Consider the following 27,154-nt stretch of genomic DNA (forward strand, 5'->3'; position numbering starts at 1 on the left):
TTGGTAGAATTTCTCACTTCAGTTTTTAAAAATGGTAGAATTTGTTTTTCATTTTACTTTGGGTTGAATAGAGTAACTCTAAAATTTAGATTGAGGATGTAGAAATTAGTTCACTGCTTTTATCCTCAAACTTCAGATGTCGCTGGAACAATGTTAAAAAATTGTCTGACACTTTTGTCATTACGATCTTCCTGTATATGTAAAGTGTCTGTACAACCAAATTTGAACTTTTCTATTTTGCAATATTTTATGAAATATAACTTCATTTTATTCAGTATTCTTCATTTCTACTTCCACAAATTTTAACATGTTTATGATCTCATCTTCTAATCTGTGTAGGCTATGTTCAGTGTTCAGAGGCCCTTAAGTAATTCCCTTCATATTCTCTGGTCATGGCAGGGACTAAGTCCACTCTTTATACAGCAATTGTTAAGCTACTCAAAGTAACGTTGCTAAAAAAAGCCATGAGAGACTAATCAACGTTCCTGCCCTATCACTGCTATAAACCATTCTGTATTGACCAGAGATGAGGTATTTGAGAAACTAACCCATATCCCAGATTTGGCCTTCAATTTTTCTTAGAGAGATGGCATTTTTCACTGCAGGCCTTTAAAAAGGTAAAGAACTATTTAATAAATCTACTTGCCTTTGTTTCTTCTTTAAGTTGAAAAGAAAAGAATTGCCAATATAATACATGTGGATTCCTTCTGAATGTGTATGCTATATTTTAAAACCATTGCCTTTTTAGCAGGCTGCTTTTGGGAAGCTAGAGAGAGATGTGGAGGTTTAAGAGCAGCATAGAGATATGGGACAAGCTTCCTGGAATGTAAATGTTTCAGTACAGTAATTATTTTTAAGATCCAGGTTTAGAGGGAAAGGGGAAAGGTGAAGTAAATTCAAAAAGGGGAATCCAAGAAGAAAGGGGGAAGGGAAACAAGAGGAAAGGAAAACAAATTGAGAGGTGAAGAAGAAAAAAGGGGAATATGAAGGAATAAGAATAAGAATAAGGATAAGGATAAGGATAAGGATAAGGATAAGGATAAGGGTAAGGGTAAGGATAAGAATAAGAGTAAGAGTAAGAATAAGAATAAGAATAAGAATAAGAATAAGAATAAGAATAAGAATAAGAATAAGAAGGCATTAGAAGAAGGGGTATTATTCTTTAACCCTGTAATAACCTATTGTCATTGCTAATAGCAGGCCATAGTTACTTGTTATGAGTTTACAAGGCCTCAGGTCTGTGGCTTGCCAAGCTTTCACTGGCTGAACTTTTCTTTACCTGCTTGCAGCTTGGTTTCACCTGGTTTAGCTGTAACTGCAATTTTTCTAATTACAAGGTGACTGACTATTTTGTTTTACTTTTGTTTATCTTTGTGTAGTACAACCACAGCTATATGGTTGGCAATGATAAGCAGTTATTCTGCAGAGAAGGAGATATTTGTGACTAACACAACGACATAGTGTAGGGAAAACCAGACCTGGTATCATAGCAGAAGACTTCAGAAGTGGGAACATGCGATGCAGTGCAGAGTGCAGGAGCAGGGTGATAGTAGGTGGGTCACAGTCTGGGACTGGAGACCCCACAGCTATAAGCAACTCATCCACGGTCAGTTAAAGAAACGCAGACCTGGAGCTGGATGAAACTAGTTTTAGGGATAACGAGAAAAACAAAGGAATAATATCTAACCTTCTTAAAAAGGAACATCTGTAGTACATTCAGATGTAACGCGGAGGTGCAGGCCAATGAAGAAACAACATTTATTGCTAACAAACCTGTTTTTATCAGAGATGAGGAAGAAAGGAAAGAAAAAAATATTAGCTGCAAATTGTTTTAAATGTACAACTACTTACATTGGAAAGAGCTTCAAGGAAGCGTTCAGCTTTATCTGCCTGCATTATGTCCTAACACAGTGCTCAACTTTGGAAAGACTTGAAAGATCTTTCCTTTCTTTTTCCAACCAACTCTAGTGGCCTGGTCTCAGGAATACTACCTACACAGCAGAGAAATGAATATTGCTCTCTCCTTTTTTTTATTGTTATTTGTTTGCACAGCAGAGGATTGTGTGTTGGAGTTTATTGCTGATAGAGGAAGAAGTACAAATAACCTGTAGTAGTGGGCTGTTCTTTCAGACCCTTGAAGGCACTTGGGGTTGAGCTGCAAATATACAAAAGCCTCTATAAGGTGACTCCTGCTGTTTTTCACCACTGAGCTCTGTAGACAGCAACACTGCAATGCAAAGATAGATAAAGCAAGATAAAGAAGGAAGAAGATTTCAGTTGGTGTAAACTGACTTTGGTGGAGCTGTGTCAGTTTACACTGATGGGAAATCTGTTCCAAGAAGTCTACAGAGCTGACCTTAACCTTCTCCTCTAGGCAAACATTGCATTGACTTTGCTGAGAATGTTTCCAGCCGTCTGCATTTTATTTCAAGTTTGCAATACTTGGAGGCTGGTGGTTTGTTTTTTTGTTTTGTTTTTTTTTTTCCCCCATTTGTTTGTATTTCTAAGCTCCAGCGCTTGGAGTAAAATGATTACAGAAAAAAACCATCAGTTTTATTTATTGACTAAAGCCTTATAGTAGAGAGAAGTGTTCTGTGATCATAATGAGCAAGTCATTACTTAAATCCCCCAAACCATGTGGAAAAAAAAAAAATCCACATCCTTAAATATATATTCAAATAATAAAGAAAGGTGAAGAGAGGAAAGATTAGAGATTTTTTAAGCCAACACCATTTTTAGGGACATACCTATATTAGGAGATTTATCAAGTGATTACCAAAATTTAATAGTAGGAATGTCAGATACTCCACAGTGTTAGTGTTATTCTTTTCAGCACATTTATAGAGATAATGTGGAAGACACAAAAAGCAATGCTATGTCAAGAGTTTTTATTCTGAGAACATGAACTGCAACAGAATCATGCCTCCTTTTTGGCAGTGACTGGCATTATGTGTGTATTCACACGCATGTGTATAGATGCTGGATGCATGATTCCAGTGTGTGACTGTCGTTCATCAGATTAGCTTTTCATTCACATTATAGTACCAAAAATTCCTGAGGGGTCATGAGTCTTGCTGGCTTCCAAACATATCATCCTCTCAAACCTTCACTCATTTGAATTTTAAATTAAAAAAAAAAGAAGAAAGGGGTAGGTAATATGTACGTGTTGGGGAAACTGCCATACACCTCTCATTCTCTAGCAGAAGCAAAGATAGTACCATGCTTACCTGCCTTGTTAAATTATTAACTCCAAAAGAACATACACTATGTCATCATGAGAATGTATCAGCAGCTATTTTGTTTGGATTTCAGTAAGGAGCTTGCTAGAATGATTCCATGGAAGGGAAATAAAGGAAAAACTAAAGATTAAAAAGGAAAAGAATCCAGTTCTCATCTACCTGAGTTTAAAAAAAAAAAGAACTAATGCAACTTTTAACACTTTAATATCAGAACTTAATAGCGAGCTAAATAAAAGCTGAATCAGAGTTGAGGTTGGAATTAATGTATATTTGAATAGCTGAACTAAGAGCATCCATTTGCTGATTTCTGTCAGCCAGGAATCTTATCATGCATGACCTTTTCTTTTTTTTTCTGAATATTTTCCAATTCAGGCATATTCCAGTACCCACTCCTGTGGGCTGTAACTCTCACAAGGTGGAGTACTCTCCACCTAGCAGCCAATGTGCAGTCACTTCAGAATTTCTGGAGCCCGTTATCAGGTCTCTCACTCTGGCATAGTTTTTGGAACTAAACTTAGTTATATCTCAATTTAACTGTGCATAAAATAGTTGTAAATGTGTTTATTTCTCACAGGGCTTGGAGAAGTTATTTCTTATATTTTCTCTCTCACTCACTTTTATTGTTCTTTCACTCTTACTTTATTTTTCCCTATCTGGCTTATAACCAGCCATTACAGTGAAATCCATCCTCTGTTGAAGTCAACAGAAAATGTCCCCGACACTGTTATCTTATATATATAATTGTAATGTCTTTGGAAAAGACATTGTGCTTTCAGTAAGATTCTGATCTATGCCACCCACTTCATCTAAAAGTTAGAAGGCCCTTAACGAGTCAGCTTGGCTTCTTCTGCGGCTAGAAACACTTCTGGAGGAGGCCTTATCCTCTCAAAAGAACGATGTCCAAGTAATGTGGAAAGATTTCCTTCAGGAGGTGCTTATTTTTCTCCATTGGCTACGGAGGGAATCTAGGCAACTAGCTTATATGCGGTGCCTATTTTTCAGAGTGATAAACTTAGTTGAAAAGAATGGGAAGGATTCATCTCACTTAGGTTAAGGCATCTAAGTTAGACATTTCAATATGAACTAGCCATTCTAAACTCCTTTTATGAGTAAAGGAGAAATATAAGCACTTTTGCTTATTCCTCAGGGCTGTTCATTTCATCCTAAAATGGCTTGTTAAAATAGGTCAGATGACTCCAGACTTCCAAAACTGAGAGAGTTGAATCTGACCTATATGCTCAAAAGTACTCAGCACAAAAAGACTTTGATTTTAGTCATATCCTATACTATCAGTATAATGAAAATGATAAATAATCACTCTAATATTTGGTGGGAATTTTATTTGGTGGCAGTTTTTGAGAAGCAGAAGAAATATTAACCTTGAATTATTCTCATTATCTGATTCATATGACAATCTTTGATTTTCCTCTGCTGCTTCATTTTACTTCTATCCTTAGAGATTGCTTGTTTAGAGATTCTTAGTTCCTTTTTCTTCTGCCATATCTTCATCCAACAGAGCATGCCTTGAAGTGACTGTGGAGACGGTGAAGAAGGAAAACTTTGTTACATACCTGGCCTTTTGTGTTTGTTTCCCAAACGTAAACAGACAGGTTGTGGTAATCTGGCACAAATATCTAGCTAGGCAGGGAGATGGGTGCCCAGACAGAAAACTGAGGTCCATTATTTGTGTCGGTAGAACAAACTATGGAACCTGTGCTCTCACCAGCTGAGAGTTTCAGATACTTAGTTGTAAAGAAGCTGTTTTCTACTCTCCCTCCAAATGTTCATGTTGATCATCACGGTTTTATTCTGTTTGATTGTAAGTTTTTAATTTACTTTTGTTTCAGGAACGATGGCTACAATGCTGAACTTCAAAAGAGCTTTCTTTTTCTGTCCCAAAGGGATGAAATTTCATGCTCTCTTCAGATCCCTTTGGCAACCGTCAAGGCATTTTGGTCTCAAATGCTTGTCTAACCAGGATGGCTCCATCTCCTCTGATTTTATCATGTTATGCTTACAGAGCCCAAGAGGGTGACTGTACTAGTTCAGACCAATCCTATGAAGAGTTATGAAAATTAGGACCAAACTATTGACCTTTACCTTAGGTTCATTAATTTGGGTGCAGGAATGATGGACTGTTCACTGTAACTCATTGCTCCTTCAGAAGACTGGTTTTTTTTCGCAGTCAGTGAAGTTCATTTAACATATTTTCATTCATTCCTTGTTATTACTATTTGCAGACATGAAGTGTTACTAAGATCATTTGTCTGGCATCCATCAAGTAACTCAAACCTGGCCAAATCTGGACTCAAACTTTACTTTGGTATGACAAATGCTTTCTGCCCTAATCTTCTGTAGTCTAGTTAGTTACTATTTTCATTTAAAGAGTTGAGGTTTTTTTGTTTTTTTTCTTTTTGCCAAGCACTGGAACAGCCAAGAGATGTGTTTATTTCTGCAAAGTAAGTGTATTCTTGATTATTATTAGTCCCGATAACTATTACTGAAAGTATCTTTGGCTTACCATCCATCACAACAGCTTGTCACAGTTGTTGAAAAAAGAGGAGACTAGATTTAGCCCTGATGGGCACTTTACATAAAAAGACTCTAAAGAAAACTTTTGGGTTGAGTATGAAAGAATTTATTACTATCCAACATGTACATCTACACCTGCAGCTCCTTTAAGGTAAAACAACAGTCTCTGTGAACAGCACTGTAAATTCCATAAAGAAATCCATCATGTAAATTCAGCCATTGCATATCCAGCTCATATTGTAGATGGACACAAGCAGTTGGATAAAGTGGACTATCAGCTGCTTTTTCCTGTTTTTTTAAAGCAGCTCCAAAACAGGTAAAGACAATGCATGCAGTGTACTTGAGAACTACTTTTATAAGCTTCATACCATGGATAGCTTACCACCTATCATCAAGATACATTTCTCTTTTAGTATTATAACTGTATGTTGCAACACCCAAGAGTTACTTCAGCATTACTATTTCTGCTTCTGAAAGATTGAAACTGTCATTCCCAATGAGATGGAGTTATGACTGTTCGTACTATGTAATCCCTTTCATAAAGTCATTGTTATGACAATGTAATGTTCTCTTATTTCAGTGGCTATTTAGATTGATTCTGAAGGGAGGGTTATGAACTTATCCCAGGTTGTCTGTCTGAAGTCTGTATAATATTGTCAAAGTGTGATAAAGTAACATAGTTTATGTGAAATTTTTGTTTCTTTGTCTGCTTCTGATTTTTCAGTTGTAGGAATTTGTATTGTTCTTTTTATGCCCTTAAGGAAGGGGTAAAAAGAAACAATGTACGGGTTAGGAGAAAAAAAATGAAGATTAAGAATCTACTTTGTTGTTTGTTCATCAGCCATAATATCTATATTTTCTGTTGACTGATTTTTACTTCAACAGTGTAATGAATATATCCTTCTCAGTTCTGTCTTTTGGGAAAAAAACCTTTTCTCTCTACAAATGAAGAATGTCAGGGAGTTAACTTTTTTGCTTGTTTGTTAGTTTGAACATGTGCCCTCTGGATCAGTGAATTGTTTCATCCATGCTGTGTGTAGTCTATTTAGCAAATCCATTCTGTGTTTAATATTCTATGTTTTAACATCTATGGGTCACCATTGAGAAAAACAGCAGCCAGCACTTGGATTTTCCATTAAACCTGTTATTTTAGCAATTTGCAGGCAGAACTCTGGCATCAGTTACAGGGGATGTGGATCAAAAGAAATTCTGTTGGCTCTATTGGAGCAACACCCTGCTTCTACTAGTATAATAAAACTGAAAAAGGGGGTGTCCCTTTAAGGAAACCACCACAAACCCACATTTTTTTTTCTTATGCTTATTTTTTGTTTCATGTTATGTTCATTCATGAGGTAACCTGGTTTAATTTCAGTATTAAAAACCCTTATTGAAATTAAGGCTCACTAGAGTGATAGCTTGCAGAGATGGTCACCCTGAAGTCACTTGTTAAAATCCAGCACAGATCAGTAGCAATGAAGCCTCTTTGGCAGATATATAAACTCTTTAGTGGACTTCAATCCATGCCAGAAAAGGTAAGTTCCTCTGGAGAAGTGTTAAGGAGTCTGAACTTACCCTTCACTGAAGTAAATTGCTGAAACAGAGTCAATAGCTCTGGCTACATTTCATAAGCAGTGACAAGAAAGAAGCATTATATTTTGCAGATAAACCAAATTATTCACTGCTCTGAATGGTCAGTGTAGCACTTTTTGCCATCACTAACCATAATTAAAATAGTATCTTATATTCAGTAAGGAATTCTCTGTACACCGTCATTTGTATCAAGCAGCTGATTGTGTCCATTTTCTTACGGGCAACTTGCTTAAAAATGCTTTTTGTTTTATATAAGAGGCTAATAAAATAAGACTGTTCCAGAAGGATGAGAAATATATAAAGTTGAAGTTGAGTAAATTTTTTGTTTTTCATAATTTTCCACTGCTTTCCTCCCAGTTGTTCAATTTCGCCTCTTTTTAATCTGCTCTTCAATGTTACATTGAGAGATAAATTTCCTGGTTTTGACTGGGATAGAGGTAACTTTCTTCCCGACCGCTGGTATAGTGCTGTGTTTTGGATTTGGGATGAAAGTAATGCTGATAACGTGCTGATGGTTTTAGTTGTTGCTGAGCAGTCAAGGACTGTTCAGCTTTCCCTGCTCTGCCCTGCCAGGAGGAGGCTGGGGGTGCACGGGGAGCTGGGAGGGGACACAGCCCGGACAGCTGACCCAGGCTGGCCAGAGGGACATTCCATACCATACCACGTCATGCTCAGTGTATGAACTGGGGGAGTTGGCTGGGGATGCGCCACAGCTCAGGAACTAACTGGGCATCGGTCAGCGGGTGGTGAGCAATTGTGTTGTGCATTGCTTGTTTTGTATTTTCTTTTATTGGTATTATTAATATTCTTTTTTCCCCCGTCCTATTAAGCTGTCTTTATCTCAACCCATGAGTTCTACCTTTTGGGTTTTTTTTCTGATTCTCCCATCTCACTGGGGCGGGGGAGCGTGAGCGAATGGCTGTGTGGTTGTTTTAGCTACCTGCTGGGTTAAATCACAACAGAAGAACTCAAAGAACATAAAAGTCAAGAATAAATTACCCAGACATGAGCATATTTCTATTTGAGATTTGGTGAACTTAAACCAAACCAAACCAAAACAAAAATAGGTTCCAGAAGAATCTATTCTTTTAGAGAAAAGAAAAAAAAACAACAAAAAAACCCAAAACCCAAACAAAACAAGGCCCAAAACTTATAGTGGAGGAAAAGAATAATAAGGAACTATGAAAATACTCCTAAGTGTGTGAAGAAAATACCGCAACTGTTTAAAAGTGACCCTCTCTGAATGTAATATACTTGCACATAGCTCTTTCCCTAGACTTTAACTTTGCTACTTCTCTTTCATACCTGACAAAAAGATTTTTGTTCCAGAGCCACCCTCCCCCCATATATAGCAATTGCACTAACAAAACAGCACGTCTACATGTAAACTTTTGCTTATATATGTCTTTAAGAGCATGAGGTACATGTAACCCACATTACCACGTAACTGTAGGTTACAATTTACAGTGGAGGAAAAAAAAGGAACATCATGGTTTCAAGGTGGGGTTTTTTTTTGAGAAACAAACAATCAAAAACAATGCCAGAGAGACTAGCAATCCAGATTCCTTACCTGTGATAATTCTCAGGAATATAAATATTTTTCTATATTTACTTTGGGTATATACAGATCTCTGGCATCGTGGCTACACCAACTGTAATAAATTAAACAGCTACATGGAATATTTCTGGATAGTAGCAGTCAATTTGCTGTAAACCAAAATTGTAATAGTGGTCCCTAACACACTTTTGAACCATCTGACTTGAGATATCCCAATTTACAGATATGTTTTGGGTTTAGCACAAGCCAGGGACCAGTTTTCACACATTCACCTTCTTTTGAAGGTGAAAAGCATTTAGTAATATGGACATAGCCTTTTCTGAGCCAGTTGGCCTCAGTGCCAGAAAAGAGCGCTGGGCACTTTTAAACTGACAATTTCTGTGTTTATTTTCAGCTCCATCTGCTTAAAGATCCATAAACATTTATTTTCTCTTATTACTAACAAATCAAAAAAACATGAAGTAGTTTAGGCTGGAAGAGTTCACTGGAGAACATCTTGCCCAAACTCTCACTCGAGAAGGGCCAGCTTAAGCTACTCAGGACCTGGTTTAGTCCAACTTTGAATATCTCCAGGGACAGAAATCCCACAAGTCCTCTGGGAAACTGTTCCAGTGTTGGAACACCCTCATGGCAGAAAGATTTTACCCATATCTAACCAGAATTTCCATTCCATTATGGCTCTGAGATCATATGTCCATGCAGTGACTTCACCAATGGTGAAATTCACGCCGGGTGCCAGTCCCTGTTACGTGCTGCACACACCACCGAGAGCTAACTGCTGGGGACCGGAGCAACCACATTGCAAAAGGTGAACTCTAGGCAGTTCACTCACCCTGGGGAGCACCTTCTGCCTCGGTTCTGCTGGAGGGAATCAGCTCTGAGCACACTAGTAGCGCGCTCAGCGTTCTACAGCAAGAATCCAAGTGCTGACACAAAGCACATTCATATCACCAGCTTACCAAATCCTTCAGGTAGATGCACCTTATATTTTCCCTTGGTATTCACAGGAGAGCATCAGGCATTTCCAAAGGATTATTCAGAACTCGGATAGGCAAAAGTGAGCTGATGGCCAACCCTGGCACTGCACTCTTCTTCAAATGCTGCTTCTACATCAGCTGTCAGCTTAACTTCCTTGGTTGGCAGCTGTAGGTGTGGAGGTCATGGTGACTTCTGGTGTTAAGCAAAATAGTGGTACTATAGTCATTTTAGTATCCTTGGTAATCTTTTGCCCCAAGCAACTATTTTGCTTATGCTTTGAGTCAGTCTTTTGCTTATTTCTTTAACAAATACGTTTGCTTTTCTTAAATCTCTTTGAAAGTAAGTTACTTGCTGATGTTTCTGAATGTATGTGTACTGAAAACCACTGAATAATGTAATGAGATAAAAGAAAGCAAATAAGGCATTTGTAAGTCTTTGCCAATACAGCGAAAGGAAAATAGAGCGTAGGGAGCATAATCTGCTAAACATGACAAGGAAAAAAGCTGGCAATTAGAGCGACGAATTATATATTCTGTAATGTGTGTGCATCCACATGGAGACAAAGTATGTGTGTAAGTATGTGCACATACAGTAATAAGCATATACAAATGCAAACATATATACGAATGCACACACGATGAATTTCTAATTAAGATGAAAACATTCAAGCCTAGACTCAAAAGTTATCAGAGGCCTTGCAGAGATTCCCCCTGGAGTTTCTGAGAGCTGGGTTTAGTAGCCAGTAATTTCCAATTTCTTAGATAATGTGTAGGACCATGGTGCTGATTAGCCCTTAAATCACAGTCTCCCTGGAAAAGTAAAGTCTTTAATTTCTTTAATGGTTAAAAACATGCCTCTGCTTTTCTCTTTTTCACCTTCAGAAGCTCTTGGTTAATTACTATCTGGCCTCAGTATTTATTTTTGGGTGCTGAGGATAAGCAAGGGTAGTCCTGTTGAAGGAAAATGCAAAGGGGTGTCATATTTGGGAAATTGGTTTCTCTAGTGGAAAACTGATACATCATTTTAATTCGTGCATTTTTAAAGTGATGCCTGGGGTTTTTAATCTTGGGTCTCCCTTTGACATTAATGGGAGTCATGTTGCTGAAATGAGCACATGATGCTTTGATAATTGAAAGGGACCACGTATGATAGAATCATAGGCATCGGAAAAGTAAAATATCTGTTCCAGTAAGAGATCCTACCAGTTCTTCTTCTTAGGAAACTTAGGAAATGAAATGATTTACAGCTCATTTATTAATGTATTGTTCAGCCCATCTATTAATGAGGTAGAATAGCTGCCTTCACCCCATTCACTGGAAGATCGTTGCACAGGATAAATACACTTTATCAAGTGGAAATGTCCCCTTTCCTAATCTCATCCCATCACTTGTTATTCTTTTTGTCACCTGTGAGTAACCCCTCTAGCTCCACATTTCACACCATTTTGGATATTTTCAGAACATCCCCCTGCTTTTTCCTAGGTCCTGTGTGCTGGTTTTGGCTGGGATAGAGTTAATTTTCTTCATAGTAGTTACTATGGGGTTATGCTTTGGATTTGTGCTGAAAACAGTGTTGACTGATAATTCGGGGATGTTTCCGTTATTGCTGAGCAGTCATTACACAATGTAATGTACACACTTGTACACAAAGTCAAGGCCGTCTCTGCTTCTTACACCACCCCACTAGTGAGGAGGTTGGGGGTGCACAAGAGGTTGGAAGAGGACACAGCCAGGACAGCTGACCCCAACTGACCAAAGGGGTATTCCATACCATACGATGTTATGTTCAGTGCATAAACTGGGGCGCGGGGGGAGAAGAAGGAAGGGGGCTGTTTGGAGTGATGGTGTTTTTCTTCCCAAGTAACCATTACGTGTGATGGAACCCTGCTTTCCTGGAGATGGCTGAACCCAGCAGATCCTCTGCTACTGAGGAATCCTTTAAAAATGCCAGGTGGAGTAAGACAGTATGAAGGTGTCTCAGACATGATCTGAAGACAATGTTGGGGCACAGGTATTTATTCCACCTTTTTATGAAGACCATATAGCCCATGGAAGGAGTGTGCACACCGTTCTACAAAAGGATTTGTTTTTTTTTCTCCAACGATCAGTTCAGAAAATGAAAGGTTTTAGGAGATAATAAGATCCTTGACCCCTTCAGAGTCCATTACTATGTACACTGCAAGAAAGAAGGAACTGAGAATCAAGATCTTGTGGTTTACATATTACCTATGTTGTCTGTTGTTTTATCAGTTTACTCTATTCTCACCCTGTCTAATGTAAGGGCATGACAATTTCTCATCAGTAACACAAAGCATCGTTATATATATTTACTCTCCCTATTCATCCTCTGAAAAAATCTTGTACATATTTAAGTGGGAAGAAGGAAGACAAATGAAGATAATATACTCTTTTACGATTTGTACAAGGCAAAACAAAATGAATTTACTGCAGCAACGTTTCTGCAGTTCACAGTGTAGAAAACACAACAGGGACTTCAGAAAAGAAAATGAAAAAACAATCAGAATTCAAGCATGTATTTTTAAAGCATAGCAAAAATATCCAAGGAAATTAATTGGGTAAAATAGTCATTAAAACACAGTTGAGGTTGCCACCACAAATCATTTAAACATCAAAAGCAAAACTTTCAGTCTTTTAATGTTCATTTTCTCCTGCACCCTGTGAAGAGCATTTTCTGGTTGCTGCTTTATCCTATTTGCATCAAAAAGACATGGAAGTATCTAAAGCATCCTGGCAGTGGAAGTTGAAATGGAGACATTTTGCATGAAAAAAATGTGATAAATTTCATGTGCTTATTCCAGGTAATTATTAAGCAGCCCAACAGTCCTGTGAGTCTAATGGGAACATACATCCTTGCTTTATAGTTAGGGGCATTCAGGTGTTAAAATAACTGGCTATTTTGAGGGCAACAGCAGGAATGGGTACAATTAACTTGTCTAAGACTAATCTCAGAAACACTGATTCAGAATAACTATATCTCTCTTAAGTACCAGCTATCCACCAGGAGGCCACATGACAATCCTGAGTATTCCCTGGATTCTTCCCTGGATTCCACCCTGGAAATACGCTTTTAACACCTGCCTAAATTTGTAGTAACTCTGAAAAGTGTGTGGGCATACCCACCTCTTCTGATTTCTGCATGTTAACCAGGGGTGTCTTTAACAGCAAAATAGAGTCATTGATATTGGAATCATTCAGCTTTCCGTAAGAGCACAGAGCAAGGTGTACTTGACAAAAAACCCAGTCTGGCTTCATGTCCCTTTTTGTTTCAAAGGATTCAAATCTTCATCTTCTGTTTCCCTTGCAAGTATCCCACCCAGCAAACTACAGGGTACAGAGACCAGAGAGTCAGGAGAGTGATAGAATACCTTCTTCTAGACTGAGACTGAGCTTCTTTTCAGATGACAAAACAAGTCATGAATCCAGGATGAAGGGAATGTGTTTTGCATTGCCTAATGTTTGATCACACAGTTAGGAAAGGGAGCTATGTTCTAAAAACGTCTCCTCAGATATTTCTCTCTGGATGTGCAAATATAAATAAGTAGAAAACTGTACTTATGTGTGCTAGAAGTGCAGGGCATTTCCAATGTCTATCTAACATAAAATTCCTTAACCTTAGAAATTCCTTAGCCTTAGAAATTTGGGCACAAGCACCCTTCTGAGCATAGTATCTTAACCATCAGTCTCACCCCCAAGCTCCATCTTGCTGTCCTTCCATGCCAAGTTCCTACTTTCCTGTCTGAACGGTAGTCCACTTTCAGCAAGACAGACAGGGAGCTTCATAGGAAGTATTGCCAATGGTATAAGAGAGGAACTTCAGTAGGTGTTTTAATGACCAATCTACATCACAGAAGTTGAACTCTCCTCTCCTGTACTGTTTGAATTAGAAAACCCTACTCAGTTTAGTGCTGGTTCCTGCATGGGCAGAAGTGCTTAAATTCACATACATAATGATAAGTGTTTCCTATTATCTAATTCTGCGCAACACTCCTATCAGCATGCAAGTGCTTTGTGGATCCCCCACAGGGCTCACACCACTTTCTTCCCTTGCATTAATCAACCATTATAAGCACCCAGTGTCTTACTTGCTGTAAGGTGACTTAGGTATTTGGAACCACCTCTTTGCAATCAGACGAACATACAAAATGTTTATGGTGGCTGGGATATCCATAGTAAAACACTGGAATAGTTTATGGATTTTGTAGCCTAAATAATTTGGTACCGTGAGATGGGAAGACAGGGGCAGAGCTGTGGTTAGACCTCAGCCATTGTGATGCCCAGTTCTCCCTGACATAAACATTAGGAAGAACAAAAACAGTCCTGGTACCACAATGACAGAACATGTAATCCTTAGACTATATAATACTTTTCTTTTATAGCTGTGTCAATGTAATTGTCTTTTGGTGATGTTTCAAAACTTGCACTTCGAATACGAAGCTCTGAACACCTCCAGTATTGAAGCTTTATCTCAGTAAAATAATAGCATGAAAACATCAAGACCATTCTCTTGAGTTTTCATGGTCTATTTCTTTGCTGGCAGCAAAGTTGGATAGAAGTATTTACCTCTTAAATGTTTACCTAATACAGTATGAAGTGTTGACCTTAAATGGTCTTTACAGCTCATAGACCATAAAAATAAAATTATGAATGAGCAATTTTTATTCCTACAGAGCCGATGACTGTAGCAAACTATTTTTTTTCCTACTGTTATCCTATGAATACAAATAATATAATCTTGTACAATTACTATCATTCACAGATGTCAATGGTCACTTTTTGACTTAACTTTAAAGCCAAAGGCATCAATACTGGTAGAAAGGAGGAAAGACTGAAGTTATTATACAATGTCTTCTTGTATTCACTGCTAGAGTCAGTGCACAAGACCTAGATTCTTCTGATTAGGCAACAGAACTTGCCTTGGTCAGTTAGACCAGGCCATCTAGGCAGTGACCAGAAGAGACTATAGACAAGTTTACAGTTCAGATCAAGTTGTTAAGCGCAAAGCAGAAAACTCTCCCTTTGAGGTGTGCGGTAACTCATTTCTCAGCATAATTTTGGCTCTGTGTTTAATACAGTTCATGTCAAATAAGCATTAAGAGAATCCATCTGTGGGCTCAAAGTTAGTGCCTCGTTACTCCTGCAAGCACTTTTTTTCCCCTTCCTTGCCCTCACAAGAATTTAACTTACAGAGCCAAACAGCCCTAAGTAGCTTTTCAAATCTAACATCATTTTCTCTGCTGTCTTGTTTGTTCCAACACTCCACCTAAGCCTTCTTCCAGATTCCTATGATGCATCTTCCTTAAAAACCCTGCATTACTGAATTCTTCAACAACCATGTGCCTGCAATGCATTTCACACCAAACGGCTAGAATTCTAACAGATTACATACTCAAGGTTTGCCTTTTTTCTCTTCTTCTGTGTTAAGCTCTAGACTAGAATACTGTCCACCCTGCAACTCACAGAGACACAGTGGGCAGAGACTGCAGCCCATGAGCAACCCATGACAGGGCAGGGACACCCCTGAGGGATTGCAACCATGGGCCACTCCTCTGTTCTTTAACAAACGTTTTCTTAGATATCTGACTTTACAACTTTCCTCTGTCTCTTCTTTCAGCTTTCAAGTGCATTTTCAGAAAAGACAGATTTTATGACATTTCTAATAAGCAACAAACCCGTATATATAAACATATATATATTTCTTAAGCAAAAAAACCCAACCCTCTATTCACACAATGTGTGCTTAGGGTTTGTGATGAGAATCAATTACCAAGAGAAAAAGTACCATGCACTTGAAAAACATTTTTTTCCCTCTTTCATGGCTGGTCCTTTGATCTCTTCTTCTCATGTTTCTGTTTTTTTGTTTTGTTTTGTGTTTTGTTTTCCCTTCCCCTTTCAACCTGAGTCATGAGTGATGAATACCAATGTGACAGAGTTTGATCCTATTCAAAAATCCAGAACACTGGCATACAAACCTGTTCAAGTTGTTTATCATTTGTGGGTCAGGAAATCTGCCTAAGATATTTAGTTATTTTATGAGGCAACAGTTATACTTTGTGGACACTGGATAGCAGGTTAAATAACTCCTTCAATTCTCCCTGTTTTAATACAAGTCACTGTAAGTCTTTATGCAAGCAGCTTTTTCTGATGTTATTGAAATTTATTCAGATTTTGACAAAAATACTTTCAAATATAGCTAACAGGGATGAGACCTATCTCAGATCCGTAGCTCAGCTGGACTGAGGCTAATTCAGAGTAGTTTCTACTGAGATAGTAAATTTTGCCTGTCTGTCGGCCCATATAGATATATATATTGAAGTAACTGAAGAATCATAGTAACATAGAATCATAGAATCATAGAAAAGATTTGTTGGAAGGGATCTTTAAAGGTCATCTACTCCACCTCCCCTGTAATAAGCAGGGACATCTTCAACTAGATCAGGTTGCTCAGAGCCCCGTCCAATCTGACCTGGAATGGTTCCAGGGATGGGGCAGCTACCACCTCTCTGGGCAACCTGGACCAGGGTTTCACCACCCTCACTGGGAAAAATTTCTTCCTTATATCTACTCTAAGACTACCCTCTTTTAGTTTAAAGCCATTAGCCCTTGTCCTATTGCTTGCTACAGGCCCTGCTAAAATGTCTGTCCCCATCTTTCTTCTAGGTCCCCTTTAAGTACTGGAAGGCTGCAATAAGGTCTCCCCAGAACTATTTCTTCTCCAGGCTGAACAACCCCAACTCTCCCAGCCTGTCCTCACAGGAGAGGTGTTCCAGCCCTCTGATCATTGTTGTGGGCCTCCTCTGGACCCTCTCCAACAGGTCCATGTCTATCCTGTGCTGAGGGCTCCAGAGCTGGACGCAGAACTGCAGGTGAGGTCTCACCAGAGCAGAGTAGAGGGGCAGAATCCCCTCCCTCAACCTGCTGGCCACGCTGCTTTGGATGCAGCCCAGGAGATGGTTGGCCTTCTGGGCTGCGAGCGCACATTGCCGGCTCATGTCCAGCTTTTCATCCCCCAGGACCCCCAAGTCCCTCTTGGCAGGGCTGCTCTCCATCCCTTCATCCCCCAGCCTGTGCTGATACCAGGGGTTGCCCTGACCCAGGTGCAGGACCCTGCCCTTGGCCTTGTTGAACCTCATGAGGTTCACATGGGCCCATGCCTCGAGCTTGTTTGTTTGAACAGAAGAATCTATTCTTTTTTAGAGATTACCCTCTCAAAATGAGAATACTGAACAATCTTGCAGAACAACCTTGTTTATGAAAATGTACTAAATTTTGGGGGTAATCTTAAACCATATTCATACTAAAATTCCATGTTTTCACTAAATGAACTCTAAGGTTCACCTGAGGTATTAATAGGGCATTGAGGCTATAGAGCCTAAGTGGACAGTATATGGCTGCAGCACACTGCTCTGCTGTGTATTATTTAAATTGGGAGATTGCTTGCCTGTAAAAAAGCTGTTGATTACAAAGAAAACAACATGGCAAATGCTTCAGGACATTAAAAATCAGGTAAAAAAGATATCACACTGAGCTCCTCACTTCCAGATTGTAATAAAATTGGGTAAACTATTCACCGTGACTAATTTATTCAGAAGTTGCCCCTTCTTGGACTCATGAATTTATATTCAAACAGCTTTGGATTTCTACTGATTTGTTACTCAATGTCACAATTACAGGAATAGCTATACTTTTAATCCTTCCTTTGGACTTTCTCTTTTCACTCTTCAAGTCTCATACTGTGCACATGGCTTTCAGAGGATATGAGTTACATGAAGATATTGCCATGGGGTAGTGATGATGGGTCTTTATAGGATTACTCTTTCATAGCTGTCCTTGTGCATACTAATACTCTGCAATAAATGCAAAATGTAGGTAACATTATTGGACTGTATACTAAATTACCTTATAGTAATTTGTTCAGGAAGGCAGTGTTTGAGAAAAGAATCACCAAGTTCTCACTTTATGGTTATAAGTGTTGTAAGTCTTATGGTTATAAGATGTTGCCCATCTCCTATAAACTATTGACTTATCTTAATGAATCAAGGCCCATGTAAGTCTCTTCCTTAAGAACTAGCACTCATAGAATGACCTAAAGCATCTTGAGATAAGTAGTACATACCTTTAAAGTAGGGTAAAAGCCTAATATGGAAATCATTGAAGTATTTTACATGGTGCACACACATGTGCATTATTAATGTTATGTCTCAAAGACAGGGCAGGTTGATGGGAGATCCTCAGCGGCTAAAGTAGCTGGACCCAAAGCAATTCCATTTCAGAGGATGGGTGGCCTGATTTATGCAAGGTTCAACAACAGATAACATAAGCTGTTTCTCAAAAAGATTCAATACACGGCTACACTTGATAGTAAAGTGGCTGTATGACCACCAGACCAGAAGTTACTTAAATCTGATGTACTCTAAGCACAGAGAAAGAATTCTTTCAGTTTTCCCTACTATCCATGTACCCTTAAAAGAAACCCTTAAGATGACCTCCCTGACCCTACATTCTTACAGCTTGGTGTTGAGGTCTGCATTTCACAAAGCATTTCAAATTGTTTCTTTAACACTGGCTTGACCCTGCATTCCTCCCTCCCCCCCTTATTTTCAGCTCCTCAGGAACCTAACTATATTCTAGAAAAATACTTGGACAAACTTAGGGAAGGGCTGGTATAGGACATGTCTATAAAAGACCTCTGCATTTTATGGAGAGTGTACCAAGAAGTATAGAACAGAAATTCCTTCTCCACTTTCCTGAGTGTAGATATTAAATTAATTCACTGCATACATATAAACAAACAAAGCATCAAAATAAGCAAGTCATAACATAATATTTATAAATTATTAGAAGAAACTTTAAATCCATCACACTCAGAGTTACTGGATGAGCAGTTTATGTAAATACATTGCAGCCCATGGAGAGCTCATACATTATTACTGACCATTATTGTGTAAATGTCTTCTTTATTAGTAATTTAATATCAACACTAATTGTCCACTTAGTCTGTTTATTATTATTTTTTCTTCTTGGATGACAAACATGGGGGGGGGAAATCAAGAATTCTGTAAGACCACCATCAGATTTCTATTAACTGACTACATAATTGCTGGGATAACCCTTACAACAAAAACCTCTAGCTAAATGAAAATTAAAGAACATGGTTAAAACAAGGTCACAAGGATATGAAAATGAGTCAATCATGACTGACATCAAGTTTTCTTTGTCTTACACCATTCCCAAATTGAGATGGAATCTCTGCCTCAAGGGCACAGTTACTACACAGCTAAGACAAACTACATGTATATGATTGAGAATTAATTGCAAATACCTGTAGAGTATGGAGACATTTTCACACAAGTATTTGCTTTATCACTTTCCTAGAAGAAACTTGTACACTTTTTTTGTGAACAGGCAAAAAGACTTATATATACTATCCAAATAAGTGTGTAGTATGTACCCGAATGAATACTTACAAAGAATCTTTCTATTTCTGCCTCTCACAACTGGTTCATATTCAGCCCATTCTGGTATCAGAGAAGGACATGAGCATATGACGAGTAGTTGGCACATCTGTAAAAAGTTCTGCTCACTTCAGAAAAACCCTCATATTTCTGACAAGCAGCCACACTACATCACTGATGGTGGAGGGAAGAGAAGAACAGAAAGGATAAATAAAGAGAGGAGGATTTAATTACTCTTTCTCTCTGCAGGGGGGTTGACCCTTGCTGGATGCCAGGTGCCCACCAAAGCCGCTCTATCACTGCCCTCCTCGGCTGGGCAGGGGAGAGAGAATACAATGAAAGACTCCTGGGTCCAGAGAGAACGGGAGATCAGTCACCATCACGGGCAAAACAGACTCAGCCTGGGGAAATTAGTTTAGTTTATTGCCAGTCAAATCAGAGTAGGGTAATGAGAAATAAACCCAAATCTTAAAAACCCTTTCCCCCACCCCTTCCTTCTTCCCGGGCTCAACTTTGCTCCCAAATTGTCTCGCCCCTCCCCCTGAGCGGCGCAGGGTGTCGGGGAATGGGGGTTGTGGTCAGTTCATCACACGCTGTCTCTGCCGCTCCTTCCTCCTCAGGGGAGGACTCCTCACACTCTGCCCTGCTCCAGCCTGGGGTCCCTCCCACGGGAGACCGTCCTCCACGGACTTCTCCAGCGTGAGTCCTTCCCACGGGCTGCAGTTCTTCACCAGCTGCTCCAGCCTGGGTGCCCCCACGGGTGCCGTCCTTCAGGAACGGGCTGCTCCAGCCTGGGTCCCCCACGGGTGCCGTCCTTCAGGAACGGGCTGCTCCAGCCTGGGTCCCCCACGGGTGCCGTCCTTCAGGAACGGGCTGCTCCAGCCTGGGTCCCCCACGGGTGCCGTCCTTCAGGAACGGGCTGCTCCAGCCTGGGTCTCCCACAGGTGCCGTCCTTCAGGAACAGGCTACTCCAGCCTGGCCCCCACGGGGTCCCAGGTCCTGCCAGCAAACCTGCTCCAGCCGGGGCTCCTCTCTCTCCCCACGGGGCCACAGGCCCTGCCAGGAGCCGGCCCCAGCGTGGGCTGCCCACGGGGTCACGGTCTCCTTCAGGCATCCCCCTGCTCCGGCATGGGGCCCTCCCCGGGTGCGGGTGCAGATCTGCTCCCCCGTGGAGCTCCATGGCTGCAGGGGCACAGCCGGCCTCCCCGTGGGCTTCCCCGGGGGCTGCCGGGGACCCTCTGCTCCGGCACCCGGAGCCCTCCTGCCCCTCCTGCTCTGGGCTGGGGGCTGCGGGGCTGTTTCACATTCTCACTCCTCTCTTCCAGTTGCTGTTCCACAGCAGGTTTTTCCCCCCTTCTTAACTCTGTTCCCCCAGAGGCGCTGCCACAGCCACTGATGGGCTCGGCCTTGGCCAGCAGTGGGTCCATCTTGGAGCCGCTGGCTCTATCAGACATGGGGGAAGCTTCTGGCAGCTTCACACAGAAGCCGCCCCTGCTGCTACCAAACCCTGGCCATGCAAACCCAATACACTCTGGCAGAAATTCTGTATAAAGACTGAGGAATACACTATTACTGCGTGTAACTGAAGAAAAGCTTAATTCTTGCTATTGTTGCTATTGTCCATTCTCAATGGATAAGTGAGGAACTAGAGTTCAAGGGGTTTTATACTTTAAGTGATGGCTTTCACTAGCCCTAAACAAATGCTTTAAAGAAGAAATACGGTGTTCCTTGTTTAAAGAGCTCATGAACTTCTCCTTTTTCCAGATTGTCTACTATTTTGTTTTTAAAGATAGATCATAAGAACTGACATAGAATTTTATGTTTGCAAAGCGTTGGCTTTTTTTTAAGTTCTTCACTAAATGTATATTTTATACTCTCTTGCTGAAGGGATTGCCAGCTGGAAAGTATTACTTATTAATAAGTTATTTAAAATGTCTTACGTACTATTTTATGGCAGTTTTCTGTGAGTTTTTTTTAATACAAAGGTACCTTTCCCCCAAAGACATAACTCATGGTTTTACTTCTTATTCCTCAGCTTTTTAGTGCAATTATATGATAACAAAACCCATAAAACTCACAGGATAAGTAATGTAAATAAAAATGTTGTTCTTAAAAAAAAAAAAAAGAGAATAAAAGGGGAAAAAGTGAGACAAAGCTAAAGGGAGATAAAAAGATTCAAAAGTCAACTTGGGGTGCAGTACTGGAACCGCTGACTAAAGTATCTTTCATGATGAAATTCTGTCTCGTGTTTGCCCATCTTCAGCACATTATGGCACCAAGCTGGATGAGAACATCTGGGATCTGTGGTAAAGTGAGCCATCATCATCAGAGCAAGGTTCTGTGAGTGGGTAAATTTAGCTCCTGAAAATGTATTCACACTTATACCAGTTTTCTCATTGTGCCATCTCTTTGGAACAAACCTTTATTTGCATGGTCAGGGAGAATCAGTTCAACTGATCTTTTTTTGAGGGAGGGAATCATTTATGAAGCTTACTGGGTTTCATACGTCATGGAGCCTCTTACTTGCAAGGAGCAGCTTCATTCCTTCCATGAAACAATCAGTGGGAAATTCTCACCCACTTGCAAGGTATGTCGTGTGTCATTCCAGTTGCTATGCCCTTCAAAATATTTACTTGTTTTCATTGTTTTGAGATATCAGAGTCTATTACAAGATCTTCAGAAAAAGACAAAGCTGACTTATGTCACCAAAACTGTTGAACAGTCATCCAGTATTATATGGCTTGTCCTGAATGACTCCCAAGAGCATTACAGTATCTCAAAAAGAAAGCTTTAGTAGCCAAGATCCTTCTCTGTGTGCTTAACTGTACTTTGTACCTATCAAAATTAACAATTTATTTTGAGTTTGCAGTATTAAATCAGATTTTTTTTTTTTAATTTTTATTTTTTATTTTGGCTGGAGAGCTACCAGGGGTTTAGGGCTGAGAGGGAGCAGGACTTGAGTCTCCTGACAAGATTGATACACACACTAGTGCAAACACAACCACCTGCAACCAAAATATTCAGGTAAGGCAGATTGGTGTGAATAAACATCACACACAGAACCAGAAAAGGCAACAATTTAAGAACATCTTTGTGCATGTTTGTAAATCCCAAATGAATTAATTTGCAGTCTATTGAGTTTTCTGCTAAAAGCCACATGATGGGAACTAGTGCTCAGCAAATGCAAGAGACAGAACTTGAGCCAAAATAAAAAGCCTTTTTAATGTTGTCATATTCAAGCTCAGGATGGCTCCACTGAAAGAAAAACAATCAGAATTCAAAGGCAGCAGAGACCTGAAACAAGTTGTGATGTCAATAACTCACAACTGTACAAGAAGGCTGGAGAGGAAGATGGGACATGATTAATGATGGAAACAAAACAAAATTACTGAAAAGTTGACAATAGCACATTTTTTATGGAAAGGATGTTCATGAACTTAGAATACATCCAGTGCTGAGACACCATATTGGCAATTGTGCAATGTGGAAACGGGTTCAATTAAAGCAGCAGCTTCTTATGCTGAGAGCTGGGAGCTTGTGAGTGGGACAACAGCTGGTTCTAGAAGAATCCAAAGGCAGAGGTGGAAATAGAAGCTTCAGGACAGCATTTGAGAGTTACTACATATCTCATAACTGGAGCTAGACTAGATGCACTGCAATTGGGTATTGAAGAAATTATTTGTATTTGGCACTCTGAAGAAGATGGAGGAAATGCATAGTGGAACAGTTGTTTGGATCATCCTTGAGGCGGAATGAGGTGATCTGAAATCATTTAGGTCCTTAGTATAATGTGATTAAGAGAAGTATATCTACCTCCTCATGGTACTCTAGGAGTTAACACTACTGAGACATATATGTATCCATTTGAAAGAGAAAAATCCCTTTGCACCACATAGTTTCTGTATTTGTTTTCATTTGTAATTGTAAGTTGGAACTTATAATTATTTAATCAGGTAAATTGACTTTTTAATTTATTTTTTCAAAATTCAATAATGTTTGGCTATATTTTATCTGAAATAATGAACTCATACTGTGATAATAATCATGATAGAATGAAAAGAAAAAAAACGTTTGAGAGATTCCTGTTATCTGGCAACAAGTTCCATCCAGCGGATGTAAACTTAATTGCAGTGTATTTCCTTAATGGTCTGGCCTAATTGGGACTCAAGGATACAGTATCTTTTGAATGTTGCCTTCCTTTAACAAAGTGTTTGTAGTCTGCTTTATTTGAAACACCTTTAAAATTATTAGATTTATGTGTAAGTAATGATTTTTCCAAATATTTAATCAAGATTTGGAGAAAACGACTGGCGGGAAATAATAAAAATTAGCAATGGGAATGACCTGTTGGGTCATCAGGCTTTTTTTTTCTCTCATTTCCAGTCATAGAGGAGTGTAGGTGGTTTCCCTGCCGCACATTTTGTAGCTCTTTGTCCATTCTTTAGAAATTGCCGTTTCATGTTGAAAGAACGGCTGGAATACAGATGGCATGCTGGAAACAAGCTTTCTTCTCACTTCCACTGCAGTAAATTAAAAATCTCATCACCACTGATATCAATGCAATTGTTCCCTGTTTCTATTAAGGTGAAAATTAGGGTGCAAATTCCAGGCAAAATCACCAGTGGTCTGAAGCATCCTTTTGTGGTCTCTGTTTTCTTTGATGATAAAGGGAGTCTCCAATACCTACTTTCCTAACATAGATTTACTGTTCTGATGTTAATTCAGAAATACTTCTGCTGATTCATACACATCACTCACACACACACACACACTTGTAATGAGTATGTTTCATCCACACTGTACCAAGAACAGCCCGAGAAGAATCATTGTGACTTAAAAAAGTTGTAAGTATTTAAGAAAGAATGAACAAAAGGTGATGAAGGTGACATGGTGACACCAGCTACTTCTGCTGCTTCTCAGGATGTTGTGCAATTTGAAGGACCCTTGAAAGGGAGGAAATGACAGGGAGAAACACAAAATGGGGTACTGCAGCTGCCCAGCTGTCTAACATTGGGCAGAGTAGTGTGATTCCAAATATTTCTGTCTTTTCATTATCTTTTTATGTTCTTTTTTTAGAGGCATACGTTGCTTGCTTTTGTATTTCTCCCTGTCTCCTTTCTCTTTTTTATTTTTTCTCTTATTTTTTCCTTTTTTTTTTAAACAAGGAAGGATGTTAAAAAGGTACTTGACCCTAAAACATAATTGCACTGATATTTCAAACCATTACACTAGCTTCTGCTGCATTCACAATAGCTGCCAGCCATGAATAAAACACTGACACACTGAAGCAGCTTTAAAACCAAGCATATATCAGGCAAACTCAAAGTGTCATGTACCTTTTATTGTACTTTTTTTTTTCCCTTGTTATTGCTCATTACCAAAGTATGTGTTCCTGTAAGCAGAACCTTTCTTTTCCTTTATCAGCCTGTACCTCTCCCCTAACTCATGAGTTATGCCAGAAACTAACTTTAGTAACATCACTATGTTTTTTATCATGGGAGCTGCAAGAGGCTTGAACCAATCAAGACCAATCCCTCAGCAGATCAGGAAGGATAGACCTTGTATAAATGTGTTACAGATTAAAAAGGCAAGGGAGAGACAGAACACAAGTAGGGACCCAAAGACATAATTTCACAGAGGGAATTCAAAGGCTGATAGATATGGGGATTCATATACTGAAAGACATAGGGTCAGCCAAATACCTAAACACGCATGCCGTGTCAGAGCCCGTGATATCCCTGGTATCCAAGATATCCACAGAGTCTGTCAAAGGAGCTGGTAAATACGACACAATACCTCTGCTTTGCCCATGGTCTTCTGGATTTACAGCTGAACACTAACAACTATCACTAGGTCTCAAAAATGTCAGGAGATGCCTGTATACCGGCACAAGAATTGCTTCTTTTTTAGACTTTTAAATGGACTTTTGTCTATTTGCGAAGCTTATTAAACCTTGTCTTTTTCTTCCCAGAAACATGCCCCAAGTAACACAAAATAAGCGCACTAACTGGTTTACAATTTCAAGCTTTTTGTATTTAGTTTCCATCTGACCCTATGAATCTTTTATTCAAAGCTACACCATGATCCAGATTCAAGATATGTATGGAGGCCTATGTTCCTCTTCTCTTTCTCTGGGGGTGTTTAATTCTTTGTTGAATCTACAGAGAGCCTATATACCCACCCCTGGGATGTACACCTCTTCTGTGTACTCAGCCTGGAGAGGTCTCTGCCAGCTAGATGACTCTGAACTTCACCATGGGTAATGTATTTGCCCAAAGCCACAGTGAAACTGTGGGACAGTGTAGCAAGTTGAAAATTGATTTCCACAGTCATCAAAATCACTCTCACGGTAAAGAACTTGGAGTGTTCCAACATGTTAATGTTCTACAATGTCAAATGAGGCAAAGATGAAGGAGAAGAATTGCTAGACCATGTTTTACATAGTCCTTATATCATTCAAAAAAAAGAAAAAGGACAACCAGCCAACAACAACAAAAAAACCCCCACCATAACACAAAGTAAACAATTGCTGAAAAGAAACTAGAGTGCGAAATATTACAAGAATGTTGTTCCTACAAACGTGTAGGAGTCATTAAGACTGTGGATTCAGTCTTCAAATTTTCTTCCCTTTGCAAACACCAAGTAGATGAAGGGTGAATCTCCCAAATGACATATTTTAATTTGAGACTAGATAAAAGACTGATACAGACCACTCATATGTGGTATAGTTGGGACCAATTTGCCTGAGAAACCTTTACTTTTACCTATTCTACTTTGCACCTTAATTCTGCCTGACATTTTGAAAAGGCATCTCTTCAGTTTGATAGGTGACTTTGTAGGCCAAGTGTCTTACTTCAGGTCTGAACTTAACCTGGTGTTTTACCCAGGGAAGAGAAGAAAAGAACAGTTGTTTTAATATGTAAGTAGTTAGTGTTATTCTTTGCCCTCATCTGCCAGTGCAAATATGCCTCACTTTGCCTGCAGTCGATGATGCAAGACAGTCGATGATCCTTGCGTCAGTGTCAGGGCTGTTTCATAAATCAGCCAGCAGGAGGTGGTCCAAAAGCCAAATTCTGAGTGTTCCCCCAGGGTCTTAATGGGTTACCTCTGAATTGGAGCAAGCCCTCATGGGTCCCAGGCTGCTTGAACCCCATAACTGTGTCTTCTACATAAGTAGCTATCAAGCCAATGGGTCTACTGGGTTCTTACTTAATATGCTTAGAGGTTTTGCTATTAAAATAAATGCCAGTTCTTTTTGTTACTAGATTCCCCAGGCTTTCAGAGTACGGTTTTAAGCACTCTAAATGCCACCAGTACTCATTATCCCACCTCCCACTCCCCAGTGGAATTCTTAAGTGACAAGAAGCTGGAAAAATACAGATGGCATAATTATATATTTTGCAGTTGATTAATCACCACAAAACATTAATCACATTTGGTATAACAATACATAATCAAATTCTTTATAGTAGAAATTAAGTTTCTTTCTGATAGGGAATGGATTCCTTTAGGATATTGACATGGGTTTTCAGCATCTGCTTTGCACCAATTCCACATCTGCATTTGATTTAATCAGCTTTAGGGCTCTGCAAAAATATGGCTTTAAGGTTTGTTTCACGTTTGTAAGTGCACATGTTAATAATAGCAGAAGTGCAAATAGAGATATATCTGCTGTATCAAACTACCCTTTGTATGCTACACTTACTCGTTTTCTGCCTTCAACGAATCTTTTACTTTTCTCCTTTTAAGTTAGTTTGGTAAACAGAATAAAAAATTTCTTTTAAA

The sequence above is a fragment of the Phaethon aethereus genome (genome assembly GCF_964289735.1).
Source record: "Phaethon aethereus genome assembly, chromosome: Z".
NCBI lineage: Eukaryota > Metazoa > Chordata > Aves > Phaethontiformes > Phaethontidae > Phaethon > Phaethon aethereus.